The sequence below is a fragment of the Typopeltis vanoorti genome, chromosome 16 (genome assembly GCF_054136105.1).
Source record: "Typopeltis vanoorti isolate ZY-2024b chromosome 16, IOZ_Tvanoo_1.0, whole genome shotgun sequence".
In the NCBI taxonomy this organism is placed as follows: domain Eukaryota; kingdom Metazoa; phylum Arthropoda; class Arachnida; order Uropygi; family Thelyphonidae; genus Typopeltis; species Typopeltis vanoorti.
This window is the reverse complement of record NC_143564.1, coordinates 64,381,456-64,401,675: the sequence shown is the minus strand read 5'-3', so window position 1 is coordinate 64,401,675 and position 20,220 is coordinate 64,381,456. Positions and strand designations below refer to the sequence as shown.

General features: G+C 33.6%; 1 long non-coding RNA gene across 1 annotated transcript; it reads right to left on the bottom strand.

The window, feature by feature from the left end:
- Positions 1-472: 472 nt before the first annotated feature.
- Positions 473-19,416, bottom strand: LOC150098079 (uncharacterized). Its single transcript, XR_016549606.1, has 3 exons — positions 19,203-19,416; positions 10,976-11,269; positions 473-588 (listed from the first exon to the last, which is right to left on the bottom strand). It is a non-coding gene; the product is annotated as an uncharacterized LOC150098079 (long non-coding RNA).
- Positions 19,417-20,220: the final 804 nt, after the last annotated feature.

Here is a 20,220-nt window from a genome sequence, read left to right as displayed (position 1 = left end):
GCGCTTTGTTAAAAGATTGTTTTACGAAATAGTTATCAGAAATCCAAAAGGAAACAAAAGAAGAATGACGAGAAAAGTCCATTAGAAGAATCATCTCTATGAGCCAATCGACTTCAACTTATATTAAAGAATTTATGTTCTTATATATTCCATTGTCACCTGGAAGAGGTTTTCTGCTCTCTCTCATAAACAAACTCCACGAACAACACATAAAATTCAATTTCTTATAATAATTTATAACCCATATCGCCTATGAATTTAACAATATTGATAATTGCTTTAGACTAATGTTGCTCAGATGGTTCAAGATTATTTTGGTCAACAGAATAGACGTTCTTTATTGTGTTCTAAATAATATAACAGCAAAACAATAATCACATTAACAGTGTTATAAGTACAAAATCAACAGTTGAGTCATTAATACCAATAATCATAATGCGAAGTTTCTAATCATTGTGACGTTTATCAACAATGTGACAATAATGTCAGCTAATCAATAATAGGAAACCCGTATTACTCTTTCCAACAATGGAATGATACGTCATCTGCGCAACTGTAGATTTCTTTCCAATAATGCAATAACCACAGCTAACAATAAAATAAAAATAAAAATGTTAATGATTCATAGTTGTAATATCCAGCAAAAAAAAAAAAAAATGTATTCTAATCTAGTAAAGACTTCTCAATGGTGGCTTTTATTTTCGTATATAAAAGAACTAAAAACTTTAAAAAGTACATTTTATTAACGGTACGTAAACATAGTTTGGATAATAACTCCATTTTAGAGAGAATTATCTGCACAATAATCGTTTCACGCAGCAAAACGTAATCCTGAACGAGACAGAGTTGTGGTGATAGTTCTAATTTGGGATCATCTGTTATCATTTCTGTCGAGTTCGTTCGGCAAGAGACGTGATATGGTAATGATCCCAATTTCCATCTGGATGCTACGTTTTCCTAGGAGAATATCTGGTAATGCTTCGCTCTGTCATTGCAGTCAAGTGAAAGCCAAATGGCGTTGTTCCGTGTAAAATTATCTCTTTGCATAAATTCGTTTTGGGACACTAAATCAAATGCAAAAGAGGGTGAAATGCATCCTAAAATCGTTTCTTCCCCAGAAAGGTGACTCTTAGGGTAATAGGTTATGAAGAATTGGTCGAAATTAAGCAGGAAGCGCACACTGTTTGTCATCTCGTACCATCTCGTCATTTTCGGGATTAGTTTGCAACTGAATTCAATATTGAACTGGTAATTCTTTTTTTTAGGGTGTGCGTCGATGTTTATAAATGTTTTCTTAGTGGATTAAACGTTTAATTCACCAAGAAAATCCACAAGTGTTGTTAAATAAAAACCCTAAGCTATTGTTGGCAATTTTTTCTTTTCCCCACGTGTTGTTTTCTCATGAGAAACATTAATGTTTTTAAAGCAACAGAGTTTGTCTTTCAGATAAATTGTCAGCACTTTTCCTCTCATCTAACAGTAAAGTATGCAAAACATGTACGAGGTTTTGGATACTTTACTGTGGATATTAAAACCATTTCGAAAATATTTTATTATTATTATTATTTTATTCGTACAGTATGCTCGCTTTTTTGCATTTTTATTTTTCTCGAAGTAGTCTACAAAACGAACTATCTGCTAGTAATACTGCTTTGCCAAGCATTTGATATACTCGATCTGTATCCATTGTTGAAACTCATAAGAAGTTTCGGAATAATAAGCGTATTCCTCTTATCCAGTCACATATCCATCATTAATAAAGTTTGTTCCAGCATAACTGCTATTTTCTAACAGACCTTTTCTGAATTTTCCATTTTTATTCCACACAAAAGAGAAGATTCCATTTTCGCTTCTTTCTATATACACACCAAGCATACATAGGGTTGTTCTTTATAAGATAAATAGGAGAAATGTTCTCTCACTTCGCGATGACAATCCAAAAGCAATTAGTTTATTAAACGAAAAGCTATTCTTAAATGCGTGATCAGATGAAGATCTGCGTACTTGTGTTGTCGCATTTTAAACTTTCTTAAGAAACCTCAATTTGAGCAAAAAAAAAAAAAACAATCCTCAAACTACACGAAAAATAATTTCACGACTGCACTGACAGGAAGACAAATTACACTTTACGGGAAATGCTGACAAAAGCACTTTCGTCAGTCATCTTAAAGTAAAACAGAGAGAGAGAGATCGTAACTATGATTTTTCTCCCTCTGCTTTCCGAATTTATGATGTATTTTTTATAAGTTTTTTGGAGGGCGGGGGGGAAGGAATGAGCATTTTATATTGGCCCTAATAAGCTTCAATCTTTCGTCCGGTGACATTCGAGTTACGCCGGTCACCTTCATATCTCATGATTATGGAATATGTGCATTCTTACACTGATAAGAAATTCGGGGAATACTACGGAAGACCATTCCAACAGCTCCCCTTATCAGAAAAAAATACTTCATTAAAATGAACCAAGTATATACATCAGAGCTGTCCACCCTTAGGTAATCCGAGGGTCGCATTAAAAAAAAAAAAACAATTATCCGAGGGCCGCATCACAATGCGTAGTAATTTCGTGAGCAGCTACGACACAACCTCGAAAGCGGAACGAACGAACAACACTAACTGTGCACTAATGGGCGCGCTCACGTTCCCCGTGAGCTCCCGGAGCATGCGCGTTGGAACAAAACAGTATAAGAACGCTTCTTTGACACATCTAATATTTGAAAAACACGTGAGTATATAGTGATGTAAACACACCATATAAAATTACCAACATGGAGATTATGGATTGATAGAATTAAAATATCTAATACGAGTTCGATTCAAATTATATTATTTTTTCGCTCGTGAAAATCAAAACCCCACAGGCAGTCCGGGCAGTGCTTTGCACAGCCCTGATATACATAATTGATACAAACACATTCATGCACCTTCGACCATCCGGATTTACGACATTAATTCTCTTACTTCTACAAAGCTGAGTCCTTTGAGTTACGTAATCAATGCAATAAACTAATAAATAAATAAAAAAAGAAATGCTCGTCAAAAAAGTTGGATATTTTTCTTTCGGATTAATTACCATTCTCCCAGACTTGTGTTCTCTCGTCTCTTTCTAGCTCTTCTTTTTCATGCTGACTGTTTCAACTTAAAAACAGAAACGTAAGTAATTATCCACAGAATGCGATCGCTGTTAGAATAATACGATGGAAATAACTTGAAAACATAAGGAAATGAAATGAAAAGAAAAAGACAGACAATTGTTTTTCTTATATTTCAACTTAACGATAAAATTGTCTTTCGTGTATGATTTCTAATTTAAGATCGCATCGAAGAAATCCAATTTTCTTACTGGTTTGAAATTAAAGTTACATTTTTTGAAAGACGGATTTCTACTTCCTACGTTTCTCGAATTCACAAAGAAATGGATGGCATTAAGTGCGGTTGATGTAGCTCATCAGTATTTATCTTTGTCTTAGTATTTTTATGCCACGTTAATAGTACATTATCCGGAGAAGCTAGGTACAATCCACTGCGCTTCTTTTTCCATCAGGTTTCGTTAATTGTACGTGCTTTGTTGATGCGGCTTTCATGACACAAAGTGCTCATTTGTTCTCGTGATCCATGCAGCCAGTGATCATCAACGTTTCTTTTCAGACAAAATCTCACTTAGTGATATCAATTTAAACCTGATTACTCTGAGATTATGTTCAAGAAACTTAATTTATATTTTTCGTTTTGCTCGAATAAAATAATTGGTAAATATTTCAATGATTGAGTTTGTCTTCGTAAATACTGCTCTTCATTTACGTATGACACACTTCCAATATTTATACCTTATTAACATATTCCTTCATGTGATTTGATACCAAAATTAAATATATTATAAATTATAACCTTTAGAATTGTGAGCCACTAACTGAGGAGTTCATTGACATAATGTAATTTAATATTGGTTTCCTGACAATAGCCAGCGACTATCACATGACGTCATTTCGGCATTGTTGATGACGTCACAGACAGTCAGCGGATAAGGATGTCATGAAATACGAAATATTTTATATTATGTGCATATAATGAAAAGATTCTTTCTATGTTTTCAGATATAAAAACATTTTAAAATATTTAAACATTTATTTATAAGTAAAATGTTAAATTATTCTTTAGAAGTAAATCATTCTGCATTGGTAAAATCTTTAAAAGTATCAGCATTTCCTTCTCAAACATTACTTTACTTCGATACAGAGATAGGCAATAAACACGAAATATTTTTAGCCCAATGATGTGTTGAAATAAGTGTAATCATTATGTTTTTTTTTAAGTTAGTAAAAAAGACAATAACAGTGTGGTCTATGGACCCCTTGGTATCTCTAAATTATTATTCTGTCATCAAATATACAGTATGGGACTATGCACTTTAGCTGGTTATTGCTAATATAAAAACAACTGCGGTTATCTTTCATTCGAAGAAAATACGTATCAAGCCACGCCACGTGTACGAAATAAATATATTGAATACGTGTGTGCTGATCGATGGTTTTTAGAATCACTAGAATGTTGCCGAATTCGTTTTCTTCGTGTGCTCGGATTTAAGACTCGGCTGCATTGTATTTCCACAAGAGGCCGATTATGAAACAGTGCCCTGGTCTTTCATTACGAGGGGGATTTCCCTAAGGCGTCGTTAACCACACCGATTTGAAATAGTAATGATAGTAAAGAAAAAGGGCAGCCAGACGAAGACATCCAGATGATTTCGTAAACAATACGAAACAAACAAACAAATAAACAAAAAACGTGGGGGGATTTGACAATGATATGTTGAACGCTTTATTGAAGAAAGGTTTAAGTAGGGCGACCAAAGATCATGTCATTGGTTTACTGAATAAACTCCAAAACTATCACAATGAATTAGCACTTGCACATTGCAGCAATGACTGGAATACGTTATTAAGATTTAACCAAGTATGCTCATTAAATTATACTCATGGAGGCAGTGATCATCATCTAACTTTTCAGAGACGTTTTATTGGGATAAGATGTAGACGTTTTGTAAGCAAGTTGTTCTACGTCATTTCCTTTAATCATATAGCAACAGCACTTGTAGTAGGACATTGTTAATTGTCATGATAAAAGAGATATGAATATGTTCTGTGAAGCCGCCACAGTATAAGAAGAATCGAATATCTCTCGACATCCATATTTTCAGGCACTACCAAATGCACGGGGTGCTTAAAGGTCAAAGCTGTTTAACTGAGAGGAGACCTCCACATAGCCTTTAAAGGAATGCGGAGAACCGACCAAGGCTTCTGACCTAATGTCCAATCCTCACCTCTCTTTGGTGCACTCTGTTGGGTATCTACTCGGATACTGAACGAACGAGGATGGGCTGGCAATTTGGGATTTAGCCGACCAAATTGTATTCTTATGGGCTTAAACCAATATAGAAAATGATGGTACAACATGACAAAATTTCATGCCGGCTGGGCCGTCGCCCGGTTAAACAAGGCCCCCGTTGTTTTCGCCAGGGAACCAGGGCGAACAGCGAAAAGTCAGCTACTGGAACAAATCTAAAAACAAGCCCCAACTCATCATCACCAGAGTTAAAGATCGGTACTATCAACGTAAGACGCCAGAATGGCAAAGAAATGGAGCTAGCCGAGGAATTAGATAAGTACCAAATCGAAATAATAGGGGTGACTGAAACAAAAAAGACAAAAACTGCTGAGATCTTTCTGAGTAATAAATACAAAATGTTATATTCGGGCAGTGACAATCAAGGAAAAGGAGTAGCCATAGTATTCAACACAAATACGAGGCTAATCTTCTTGAATGGCAGGCAGTCTGAAGTAGAGTGATGTGGCAAATATCAGAATGGGGAACTGGACAATGAGACTTATTTGTGTCTATGGTCCCACAGAAGGCTCTACTAAGGTAGAAGTGGAGGAATTTTTTGAGGCTTTAAAAAAACCAACTGACACAATGAAAAGGGAAAAGTTGGTCCTTGTTGGGGATCTAAATAGCAGAGTTGGAAATGATTGTCAGACATACAAAAATATTTTGGGAAAATTTGGAGAAAAGAGAAAAGCTAATAACAATGGCAAATACCTGTTGGATGTCTGCTCAGGACATGGAATGGTTATTACTAACACCATGTTCCAACATAAAAATGTGCACAAATTCACATGGAGAGAAGAGGCAAGGAATAAGAAAAGTCTCATTGACTATGTTATTGTTCATAGTGATGTTTTCTCCCCTGGTGCAGGACACCAGAGTGTACAGAGGATTTGAAATTGGAAGCGATCACTATTTAGTATTGAGCAGGATAAAATTGAATTTCATATTGAAAAGAATAACATGTAAGAAAGTTTTAAAGCGAATAAAAGTTGAGCAGCTCTCAGATGTGAACTATAGACTAAAATACACAAAGATTATTGAAGAAAAAATGAAAGAGTTTGAGAACAGGAACAAACCTTGGAGATTCAGTGGCAAGCCTTGAAGAAAACCCTGATTGATTCTGCCAGAGAGGCATGTGGTGAGGTGTCTGCAAGGATAGAAAAATCAGAACTCCCTGGTGGACACAGGAAATTAAAGAGGCAGTGAAGGAAAAGAAGAAAGCATATCAAAATTTCCTGGCAAATAACTCAGCTTGTGCTGTTAGAGAATAGTATGCAAGAATGCTAAACATTGTGTAAAACTAGCTAAACAAAAGTCATGGGAGGACTTTGACAAGAATATAAAAAATAATTATCAAGAAGGTGGCAAAATATTCTGGAGGTTGTTGAAGAAGCTTAGGAATGGAGGAAAGAGTGCTGTAAAAGGAGTTAGAGATGATAAAGGTGAAATGAAAACGGAAGAAAAAGATATCCTTGAAGTATGGAGTAATTACTTCGAAAAATTGCTAAATGAAACAAGCAGTGATAGCACAGTGGTAAAAAACACTCAATAGGAATACATACATACTTGAAGTAGAACAAGCCATCAAAGGCTTGAAATGTGGAAAGGCAGCAGGAGTAGATGATATTCGACCAGAAATGCTGAAGTATGGTGGTACAAGAGTCTTACAGTGGCTACGCTGCATAATTCAGAAAGCCTAGACAGAGGGACGAATTCCCATTGATTGGAGTAGAGCTCTAATAATACCCATATATAAAAAGGGAAATAAAACTGAATGTTAGAATTACAGAGGTATTTCCCCACTGATTGTTCCTGGCAAGATCTATGCAAGTATACTTATGAAACGGTTGAGAAGAATTGTAGAAGAAAAGCTGGGTGAAGAACAAGCTGGATTCAGGTCAAATAGAGGCTGTCAGGATCAGATCTTCACTTTACGACAAATAGTCGAGAAAGCATGGGAATATAACAAAGATCTGTATTTAAGTTTTGTCGATTTGGAAAAGGCATTTGACAAGGTGCCAAGAGAGAAGCTATTCAATACGCTGCAGTTATATGGTGTCAGTGGGGCATTATATCAAGCAATACTTAATCTTTATTTGAGTTGTAAGTCAGCAGTTAGAATTTAAGGAAGTACAGGAAGATGGTTTAATGTTAAATCTGGTGTGAGACAAGGATGTACATTATCCCCTCTGTTATTCATTATCTATATGGATCACATTACGAAGGAATGTGGTATTAACCTGATATCAAAATTGGAGATGTTAATGTCAGCTCTTTACTTTATGCGGATGATGTTATACTTCTAAATAAATCCGCTACAAGTCTGCAAGATTCTCTGACTAAATTGAATAGCTGTTGTAATAGATATGGTATGAAGGTCAGCAATAAAAATACAAAGACAATGAAAATAGGCAGAATCATTGAAAATGTCAACTGTGTTGTGAATGGAGAACCTGTGGAACAAGTAAAACATTTCAGCTACTTAGGCACGATTTTTAGTGAAGATGGTAAATTAAATATAGAAACAGACAACAGAATCAGCAAATCTGGTATGGTGGGAAGTCAATTAAATAAATTCATATGGAATATGAGAGAAATTAGTCGGAACAATAAATTAGCTGTATACAAGACAGTGTTCAAACTAGTTTTAACTTATGGATCTGAGAGCTGGGTCAGAAGTAAAACGCTTGACCAAAGACTAGAGACCGCAGATATGAGAGTCCTGAGAAAGATTAGAGGCGTGAACAGATGGCATCAATGGCAATATCATATTAAAAACGAGGATGTTAGGAAAGAACTTGACATTGTCAGCATCCAGGAATGCGTTAGCAGAGCTAATCTCAGGTGGTATGGTCACTTGAACAGAATGGGCGAAGAAAGATTAGCAAAACAAGTGTTCTTTGCCAGGTTGGCAGCAAAACGAAGAAGAAGACCAAGATATAGGTGGATTGATACGGTACAAAGTGCCTTAGACGATAGAAATATAAGATCTGATAATGTTGGAGTCTTGACAAGTAACAGACTGATTTGGAGGAAAATTGTAGATAGGAAGTTAGTAATGGCGTAAATTTTTCATGTAGTACTATCATATCCTGTACAGCTCCTTGAGGATACAGGCCAGGAAATTGATGATGATGATGATGATGATGATGATGATGATGATGATGACCAAATGTACACGTCTATATCAGAAGAAACAGTTGCAGACTGTTACACTACTACTATTAACTTCACGGCTGGAATGACACACTGTACATTGAAAGTCAACGGAGACCAGTCAGGTTGTTCTTGACAACGGCATAAAGAACATCAAGTGCACAACTGACTGCAGTGGTTTATGTTTGTTTTGTATACATCTGCCTTTTTCTTAGAGAGAAAGTATAGCTCTTCGCATAGGTTCGGCTACAAACCTCAATACCTGTAGAGTCTGAATTTCTAGTTTATTGTTTAGACATCCGACTTATCAGAATCTGTTTTCAATATTCATAAGTTCTTCTCCACGTGGATAGCAATGACAATGTGCAAGCAACACTGCAAGTATATCTACGAGGGTGGTCTGAAAAGTTCTCGGCCTAACAATGAAAAAATGAATTTATAATTTCTAAATTATTTTTATTTTTCAACACAATCTCCCTTAAGACTAATACATTTATTCCAGCGATGTTCCAGTCCCGTCCCTGTAGTAGTTCTCAGTAAGATCTGCAAAATACCCCTCTACAGCTGCAATCACCTCTTGATCCGAAGAAAAACGTTGACCAGCGAGGAAGAGTTTTAGTTTTGGGAAGAAAGAGAAGTCAGAGGGAGTCAAATCTGGGAAATAGCGTATATATTCCAAAAATTCAGTGCAGATCCCTTAATTTTCCCATTGCCAAAACACCTTTGTGAGTAGGTGCAGTGTCCTGATGAAAGATGATTTTTTCCATCTGCAAACCGGGTCTTTTTTCACGAAGTTTTTCGTCTAGTCTGGTTAAAAGATCGGAATAATATTCCCTGGTTATTGTTTCTCCCTTTCTCAAGATAATTAATAACCAAAATGCTTTTAGCATCCCAAAATACGGAAGCTGTGACCTTTCCTGCTGATGGAACCGACTTTGCCTTCTTTGGCGCTGAACAACCGGCTTCTGTCCACTGTTTAGACTGCTGTTTGGATTCTGGTGTGTAATGGTGAATCCAAGTCTCATCCATTAGTAATAAATCGACGCAAAAAATCAGTTTTATTCTTGTTAAAACGCTCCAAGCACTGTTCAGAGATTTTCGTGCGAGTGCGTTTTTGATCTGCTGTGAGCAAGCGCGGCACCCATCTTGCGCAAAGCATATCCTACACGTTCGTTTGAAATGCCTACAGTCTCAGCAATTTCACGCACTTTGACTCGCCGGTCATCCAATACCATATCGTGCACTTGATCAATGATTTCTGGTGTTGTTAAACGTTTTGGACGTCCTTCACGTGGATCAGCTTCAAGGCTGGTTCGGCCGCGTTTAAACTCGGAATTTGTTATATCAAAATATAACAAACTGCATTAAAAATAGGGGGAAAAAAAAAGAAAAAACATAGCAAACAAATAGAAGATTGGTAACAATATTTGTATCAAAAGTTCTTAATTATAGTTTATATTTGCATTCTAATTTTTAATTATTAGAATAAGTGTTTCATTAATTTTTTTTTTTTTTTTTTTTTTTTTTTTTTGTAAGCAGGCGGACCAATTTTGGTTTCACCAGAGAAGAACAAAAAAGCTAGCAACAATTCAAACACTGCTCGAGTTATTGCGTCACCAGCTTTATAGCAACGGATATCCACTAAATTACACTCTTTAGGAGCAGAAACGGTGTGCTGCAAATTGCCAGACATTCTGAGAAATTTTGTTGAAACGTTTTAGACCCATGTTTAACATACTTCTGTTTATCAAACATAAACTGGACTGCGTATGTGTCAGTTTTATTTAGCATATATTCCATGTATTGTTGAGCTAAAAATAGTTATTGTTAACCTCAAAATCTATGTTACTGCAAAGTACACGATTTCGTTTTTTTTTTTTTTTTTTTGTAATTTTCGCGACTTTTCGTGATATTTCCAATGTGAAATATAATTCAATTATAATGTGATTATACCTAGAAATTATGTGCCATAGATGAATTTATCACAAACATCATAACTTGTAGTAAAAATAATATTTTTACAACTATAAAATAAGAAAGGAACGTCATATACAGCATAATAATTATGATTACAGTCTGCTGACGTTAACAATGAGCTATCACTGTTAGCAAATGATACGCGAACAACAAAGTTTATATGCAATTGTTAGTAACTCAGTAAACCCTCGATAAAGTCTCAGACTACAAGAGATGAAAAGCGCGTAAAGTCTTAATAAATAATTATTGATCTGCAATACCGGAAGTTGTCTTTGAAGGCGCCAACTTCCGGTATTTCGTTATTCGTGTTTGAAAGACGTTAAAGATAGCTTTACAAAAAAACTAAAAATTCAGTTTTATAAATAATAATAATAATAATAAAAGACGCTGAAAAAGTTAAAATTGCCCTTTAATTAACTGATATTAAATCTAAAAGTACTATCAAAAAAATCCTTACCTTTTTATACAAAATATGTGATAATCTTCATCTTGCGACTCAACACTTAACGAAATGGGCCAAGAAGTCTGAAGGAGGAATTCCCGGATGAGCGAGTTCCATCCATTGGTGAAATCGTACGCCTTCTCGGAGCGAACAAGTCGTCGACATCTTCTGTGGCGGGTATTCATCATGTTTGTTGCTTCTTCTTTCAAAATCAGCAATTTTATAAGACACTTTTAAATTACTTTAGAGGCATGTAGATTACTCCCGTATGTGTCGTCTACTTAATCGCTTTTCTTTAACTCAGTGTTCCTGCGGAAACAAAAAAATAAATGAAATAAAATATTACACGGAGAAATTGCTTATTGTTTAATCAATAATCAGCAGATGGCGCCACTTCACGTATCAACACAGACATTGGCGACACAACTTGAAAGCATCGTTAAATTACCTAAACGATATCGATTTTTGTTTATCTGCTCTGCCTCTTGAAATATAAATAATATTTTTGTTATGGTACATTTAAAAACGTTCCCAAAATTTTAATTTCATATTTATTTAGCCCATACGTGAAAATGAGTTGACTCTGGATAAGGTAAAAAGGTAACATAATATCGGACCGAATTGATGTGCTTCAAACAAAAGTGCGAGTGAAAATAAATTGAGATTTTGACAAACCAAAGCTTAAAACATTGTAACTTAACAAGATACCTACCTATACAGAAAATATGTATTAACTTTATTTATTGTTTTATCAAAATACACTTTCATTTAAATATAATTTCTGTACTGTTATTTAAATGCAGTTAAAAAGCTAAACTGTACGTAGTCAATAAACCAAATTGAAATAATTTAAAAAGTGTCAAAATCATTTACTTATATATTGACATTTTCTTAATTATATAATCAAAATGCAGATTACCAGGGGAAGAAAATCAAATTCAAAAATAAAAATTTAAAAAAATGAACGTAAAACTTGATTTAAATGACTTGGAATTGTATGCATTTAAATCAAAGAATACAAGTAAGTTGTTTATCAAGAAGAAGAAAGTATTTTTTGGATGATGGCCAGATTTGTACCTGAGAATCATCAGGCAACGGCTCGGAAAGAGAGAGAAAAAAAATTAGTATTATTTCTGAAACCGAGAAAATTAAGTTAGTTTTTGCCCATTCTAACCCGTCTTGGATGTAAGATGCTTCAATGTTCTCTCTCTCTGAACATAAGATTTCGAGAGGTACTTATCTTCGATTTTTTGGAATAGTTCAACAGAGTGTATTGGTTAATTGGTATGTAGTGTGCGTGTGTCTTTAAATCTCTCTCTTTCTCTCTCTCTATACCTGTTTTAGTAAAAACATCTCTCTCACGATGTCTATCCAAGAGCATAAAAGCGTTTGGGATCTATAAGTGGTCGATCATGTGAAAAAGTACTTAATTTTAATATGTTTTATTAGTATAGATAAAAGATATTGTCTTCTACCTCATTTATTAATTCATTATTGGAAAAAATAATAATATAATCGTCAGTAATATTTTTAAAATGTTGTTTCTTGTCTGTATATGGTCTTATGTTTAAACGACAGAGATCATCTCTGCATGCTAGACGTTATTAACGAAGTCATTCTCATAGTAATCAGTGGCGCAATATCCCTTAAATTTACTCTTAGTCGAACTGTAACTTACAAGAAAATTTGGGGTCTTTCCTTCTACAGGAACGTGCTGTAAACATGTGCATGTCGTTTGACATGTTTAAACATGAACATGAAACATAAACACGAAAGAAAAAGCAGAGAAATCATTTTTATCCGAAGTTGAAACGCTTAGAGTTATCTCGGAACATAGAATACTTTTTATTTGTTTAGTTATTTAGCAAACCGGGGATACCTTATTCAACATGATGAGATCGTTTTGATCGCAAAACATCCCCACAAAAATCCACATTTATAGACACAAAACAAACCATTGTTATTCTAATACAGCCTCTCGTTAATATCTATATATAAATATAGGACGATACTTACAATAATAAACAAAAACCAGGAAATAATTTATTGGAATAAAATGTAAAATTAAGCATGTGTTCTGGTAACACGCGTATGAACTTTTTTGTGTGTTTGGACGCCAGCATTGAAGCAGATTATATTATAACAATCCATCCTTTGTGGGCAGGACTGCTAAATAAATAAATACACACTCGAAATAGGAATCTATGCACACACGAACATATACAGTATAGTTGCGAAATAGGGCTGTACGTTGAAACTAGCAATTTTTCATTTATGTTTTATTTTGAGCCTCAACAATACTTTTCATTAACTATGATTGAACGAAGCTCCCGTCCTTGACAGTTCTACTTTCAATGTCCTTCCTTCAGAGAATGTTTCCATTTATTTCGTACTTCTATCACTTTTGGCCATAAGCCAATATTGTCATATGTCATGTATGTGTAATCTAGATGTGAGGAATCCCCAAAGTTTAAAACTTTTATTGCAAACTCTTTACATATTCGTAAAGAGTTGGCAATAAAATTAATTTAGGGAATAAATGCATTAAATAGCATTCCTCAGGAAAAATATTAAGAAAATACAATAATCTTATGTTTTTTGTAACAATTATATTTCACGTTTTTTGTTTAAAACACCATTTTTTTAAATATATTTTTGGTTTCTCAAACTCGCTTTCCAAACAAGATGCATTTGTAACGCACATATAGAATACATGATAATTAGGCATCGTTTTATTATGTCCTTTTCTTGTCCACAAACATATCAATTATGTATAATTTATCATCTCATTATTCAATAAAATTCAATACTGTAACGTTTGTTCTATATTTATAATCATTTAAAATTATAATGTCATGAAACGAAAATTACAAAATTGAATCGCGTGACACTGCTTGTTGCGTATTCACGACGCCATTGTTGTCGACATCTTCAGAATTATTATTGCATTAAACGAAATATACAAATGTAAATCATGTGACACTGTGTTTGTTGCGTATAGACAACAGTATTGTTGTTAGCATCTTCAGGATTATTATATCAGTAAACGAAAATTAATTTGAATCATGTGATGCTGTGTCTGTTGCGTATACACAAATATCGCATTGTTGTTAACATCTGCTCATTTTAAATATATAATAATCATTTGCTCTGAACATGTCTGTTGTATGTTATAATGCTGACTCGATTGGTCTATATACGGTGTCATTTAAATCTACTTAACCTTAGTTCATTATTATAATACAAAACTCCCTATAGCATCAAAGTCAAAGGGAGAAACTGCATCTTATGCGATGAGAAAGATTTAAAATTTTCTGCAGAATTAACAACCTCTGTAACAGATCCTCTGGTTAAATTCTATCGATATGAATTCAATTCTATATATGTCATACAGCTCCAAAAGAAAGAAGGAAAAAGAGCATGCGAGAAATTACTTCACTGGTTTAACACAACTCCAACACTCCCCAGACATGTGGAGTTCAAACGAAAGCCTGGTTCAAGGTTAAGTAGACTTAATGGACAGCAATCCACCAGACCGTACATGCCTTGATGTTCGTGGTGAAAGAGAAGAAATATACAGGAAATAACTTCATCGGTAATCTTATTTTGCTGCGATGTCCCCAAGCGTCGCTATAGCGACACACTTCAATCGTCATATATAAAAAAAAGGATAAAGGTTTTTCGAATGAGCGGCAAAGAAGAAAATAAATCCGTTGATTTGACACTAAGAAAGATAAAAGATGAGTAACGGTAAAAGAGAAGTGTAAACAAATAGAATGGCAGTTTTCCTCAAGCATTATGATCTATTTCTGACACTTTTCTTCCGTAGACAATATCTGGAAGAAAATTTGCCATGTACAATTGTAAGCTGTTTCTCAACAATGTAATGTACAAACCGAAAAGGTGCTAAATTTGTCCATATGAGAAATATCAGTGAGATAAAGCATCACTAAATCGTCTGATACTTCGCAACAATGTAATAAGTTTCAATGATTGTTTCACGGTGCATTATTGGAAATCTATTTTTAGACATGCTTTTCAAGAATTGGTTTTCAGCATCCGTTATTCTTTACAATACTATTTTCAATTGAGACGTTTACTCTTTTTTTTTTTCTCTCTGATGCTTCCATTTGGGGACATTCGTTTAAAGTATACCTTCGGGCTTACATTTCTGCGATTTCCATCGTTCTCTTTCAATTGAGTTAACCTTCGGAATTTTTTTTTATAGCATCTTTGATTTTTTTTTTAAATCTTGCACTAATCTATGCCGAGGGTGCTTCTATTCAATGGTAACGTTATTTACATTCTAAGAAATAAATTTATAAGAATACGACTATTTTTAAAGATAATGGATTTCCCACTGAGGTTTAATATCTCGAAATGTTGAAAGAAAGATAAAATATTCTCTTTATTAGAAATTTTTTAATGTAACTTACTAGTTTAATAATATTTTTGAAGTATTAGCCAACTAGTAAATCCAACTAGTGAAGCCTTCAATTCCGAATGCTTGTTCTAGATTACCGTTGCTCTCCTAAACTGAAAAGTCAAACACTTTCTCGCGATCGGCTCGTAAAGTATTGGTTTCTGTGCATTCTGAATCAACATCATTACTTTCTCGATCGATGGTGGAAAGTTATGGAAATATTAAGAAACGAGTGACTGAAAGCCAAAATATTCGCAGTTTTTTTTTTTTTCCTCCGAACTTCTTGACGTTTTGGAATTTTTATTTGGTAAACAAATTAAACGCTTGACTTGCACTTGCTGTGGCTCAAGAAAAGTCTTAATAACTACTAACTTTTTAATTTTTTTATGTACATAATGTACTTTTCTATGAGTTTTATTTTTTCTTCAGTAGATTGCCTGGTTTTTGGATCTTTCCTGAATTTTAAAGAATATAAAATTGTTCACTTCAATATCGTGGTGATAATGAAAACCAATATAAGACGATGAACCTATAAATACATATTAATCGATATATGATCGCTTGATCTGATAATAATACAAAACTCATTATTCTCACTAAATCGTCTGATACTTCGCAACAATGTAATAAGTTTTGATTGTTTTTCAACGGTGCATTATTGTAAAAAATAACTGATGCATTTTCAGCATCAGTTATTCTTTACAATACTGTTCTCAATTGAGACGTTTGCTCTTTTTTTTTTCTCTGATGCTTGCAGCAAATCTGCAAGTTTGCAAATACGCTCATTAAAAATAAAATAATAATCAGAAACTACACAACACAAACAAGAATCATTTTGTATCATTAAAACAATTGGTATAGAAAAAAGGATCTCTAGAAAAGCAGCAAAAGTAAATAAGACACACACACACACACACACACACACACACACACACACACACACACACACACACACACACACACACACACAAACGCAGTCATCTGAAAGGAAGTAATTGCAATATTGGCTTCTTTATTCAAAGTGCTAAGAAGGGAGAGGGGGAGAAAGAAGAAAGATGAAAATGTTGAAAGTGAAAACAGAAAGATCCGTGATACAACAAACAAAATAATAATAATAATAATAATAATAATAATAATAATAATAATAATAATAATAATAATAATAATAATAATAATAATAATAATAATAAAGAGAATGTGAATATGCAGTAGAAATAGAAGAATGGCTTGTCAAGGGGATAAATAAGAACAAAGGTATAATAACAAAGAAAACATTTAATGTTATCGGTTTTTCTAACTTCTGAACCATGGCTTTTTCTTTGCGATAGTTCGTTTATTTGTTTGTTTTAAATATAATGAGAATAGCAGACACAGTTCAGATCGAAAGAATGTAATTATTATCGCAGGAAGCACTGTACACAATTTTAACTTGCTGAATTCAATTAAATCGTTTAATCTCACAAATCTTGGCATTTTTAATGAAATCGGAATTTATTTTGTCTTTGTAAATACCGTGCTCTGATTTCGATTATTGGGAGGATGATTTGAAACTCGAGTTGATAACTGAAAATGAAGAAGTATCTTTTCTCCATCAGAAATGTAATTATCCGGGAATTAAACTATTTTAACACGAGGGAAATTTACAAAAGCACTGAAATAAAATATCTTTCTATAGTCATGTCTATATTTGCACAACAAATATGAAAAATAAATCAATAATGTTATTATAGGAACATCTTAGTTTAGCCCTTAAATTCAAAGGCGCCTCTATAGCTCAGTCAGTAAACACGATACCATTTAGAAGGAAAGATTTAGGTTCGCATTCCGTCTACGATAAAAAAAAAATTAAATATTCTTCAATGGAAGGTTAGTTACCCGATCTCTTGCGATTATATCTGTAAGTTGCGTGTGTTCCTCAGCCAGTTTGTCTGTTTTGTAGACACAAAGGTTTTTCTTCATACACAACAGATAAACTGACTGAAGAACACACGCAATTAGCAGACCTAATACACTGTAAATGCTTCGGCCGTGATCCCCAAACAACCTAACCTAATCCTTAAATTCAAATTTCAGCATAAACGTTTTGCTCACTTAATATATAAACTTAATGAATTTTCTTTATCTCATCTTCAGGAGGACGTTTTGCGCAAAAAATATTCTTCAACTCCGGTTCGATGTTATTGAAATTCGGTGTCTGGAACTATACCAAAATTTGTATCGTCTTAATTTTCGTATCAGTTGATAACTTGCACTTTCAAAATCTATCAAAACGATTTGCATTGTTGTGACAAAATCAGGCACAACAAAATAATGTCTACAATACGTATTGCTGAAACTGTTCTGTGTTCGATTGTTGTAATCTAATACAACTCTATGCAATAATGGATGATCTTGTTAAACACATTTTCTATGATCGTCTACAATCATTTTCTTATTTGTCAATTAAAATAATTAACATTTCGAATTAAAATTAGAAAATTAAAACTCGAAATATAAAAGAAGAATTAATATAAATAATAAATTGCAGTTGTTCGATATTTCTGTTATTTAATTTTTAGCATTCTTGTATATAGGAAGTGGTCTCTGTCTCTGCTGATATGACTGACAGAGAGACCACTTTATATATGCAAGAATGCTAAAAATTAAATAACAGAAATATCGAACAACTGCAGTTTATTATTTATATTAATTCTTCTTTTATATTTCGAATTTTAATAAAGAGGGATCATCTTTATTGGAATATACATAGATCACAAGAAAAGAGTAATTATGTTATTTATACAAATAAGTTTCCATTTGCGAATTTAAAATAAATAAACTTTAGATTACCCGTTCTAAGTTCTGATAGCCTTTATCTCCAGAGATATTCCTGAAATAGAGTTTGTTATCTTGTCTTAAAATTTTCCGTTCATAATTTTAATCGTCGTGTGCAATATGGTTTGTAATGGTAATTTAAGCCTTTAATTAAGTCCATTGATCCATGTCTTGATATGCTCGATTGGTTATCATCCTAAGGGTTCTCAGAGCTCCTTGGTGGAATCCTTACAGTTGTATAGCCCCAACGAAACATCGGCGTTCATTTATCTAGACAGTCAAGGAGACGCTGCGGCGTTGCTTCTATAAATAACGTGATGGGATTATGGGATGATGACCACGCGTTCCGACTAATTACTTCATCCTTACGCTGTTTTGTCACGAACAAACAACTCGATGCCATAACTTGCTCTTCTTATGAACGGATGATCATCATAGCTTTGACCACGATAGAAAACCGCACAACTCACTGCAGCAGATTACACGTAACTGGTCAGCTATCTTTCTTAATTTAGACATCAGTTGCGGAAATATAATCTGAAACGGCTGTGGCTTCGTTCGTGTAATATTGGCTTTTTCTTTAGGTGTCAATACAGCACGATCTATTATTGTATTCTTTGTTTAACTCAACACACAAATTTCTAACTTTATAATCGTGTTAAGTTAGAAATTAAACAATAATGATTAAACAATATTGATTAAACACTAGTGATTGTATCTGTTACGTCATTTGGTTATGATCAACATTTGATAATTTATTACGTGTCTGTTTAACAATGCATCCAATTGTTGACAGTTGCACGAGAATCTGTATTCTCGTGCAACTACTCATTTGCCAACAATAAGCATACGCTTTATATTGTTGGCAAATGAGTCGTTTTACATTAAGAGAAAACTGGGTTTTGTTATTTTGCAGATCCTATCCATTATTTTTTTGAAAATCGCAAACATAAATCATTCGAAAACTCACAATCATAAAGTCGATATTCAAAAACTTACACTCACCGTGTATTACGTTTCCAAATTAGTCCTAATGTGTTGATAAAAAATGAGCAGCAGCATATATTTTCTATAAATTCAAACATTTACTCCATGTGACTTAATAAACCTGTTCAGAAATATAGCAGTAAATACTCGACAGTAACAATGTGCAGTATTTACATATCTCAACCTTAAGAAGTCGTAAATGTGTGTAGCATTGTTATCTTAGATAACAATCGAGAAATGTGTCAAAACCAGTAGATATTTAAATTCCTAAGGAAGAACTGTATGTAAATTGCTAGCAGTAAAACAGCATTCATGATTTTTTCAGGAGTCAGCGTGTTCTTAAATGAAACTATTTGAATGCTACAATGCGTGCCACATTCCATTATACATATCACACAGCATACCAGCAAGATGATGGATTTTTCACGTTTGTTTGTGAGATAACCAACATTACTATAACTTATGCTGGGCATGCGCGTCTCCAGTTACAGAAGTACTTTCATACACTTTTTCGTTTGCAACCTAAAACAAAAGTGTAAATGAACCATAAAAATGGCTGAAATAAAACAACCGCTATTTTATTAACATATTAACATATTAGAGAATGTACGTTTAGGGTACCAAACTATCTTTATTCTTTTTTTTTTCTTTTATAATTCGTAAAAAGCCACTTACCATGGAGCTAATGGCTGCTCACCTATTTTATCCTGTCAGCAGAAATATACATTGTTTACTCTGTTACAAACGCGCAGATGCCAGCAGAATCTGATGTTACCATGGAAACATAATCGTGACGTCATATCCATCTTAGTAATCTCAAAAAAAACTATTTTAAAGCGAGAAATATATATATATATATATATATATATATATATATATATATATATATATATATATATATATATATATATATATATATATATATATATATATATATATAACTAGCTTGTTTCACTAACCAAAATATTATGGATAGCTCTATTAATATAACAAGAACAAAGCTTAATATCCTTTCTTAAGACAGAAATCTTTATAA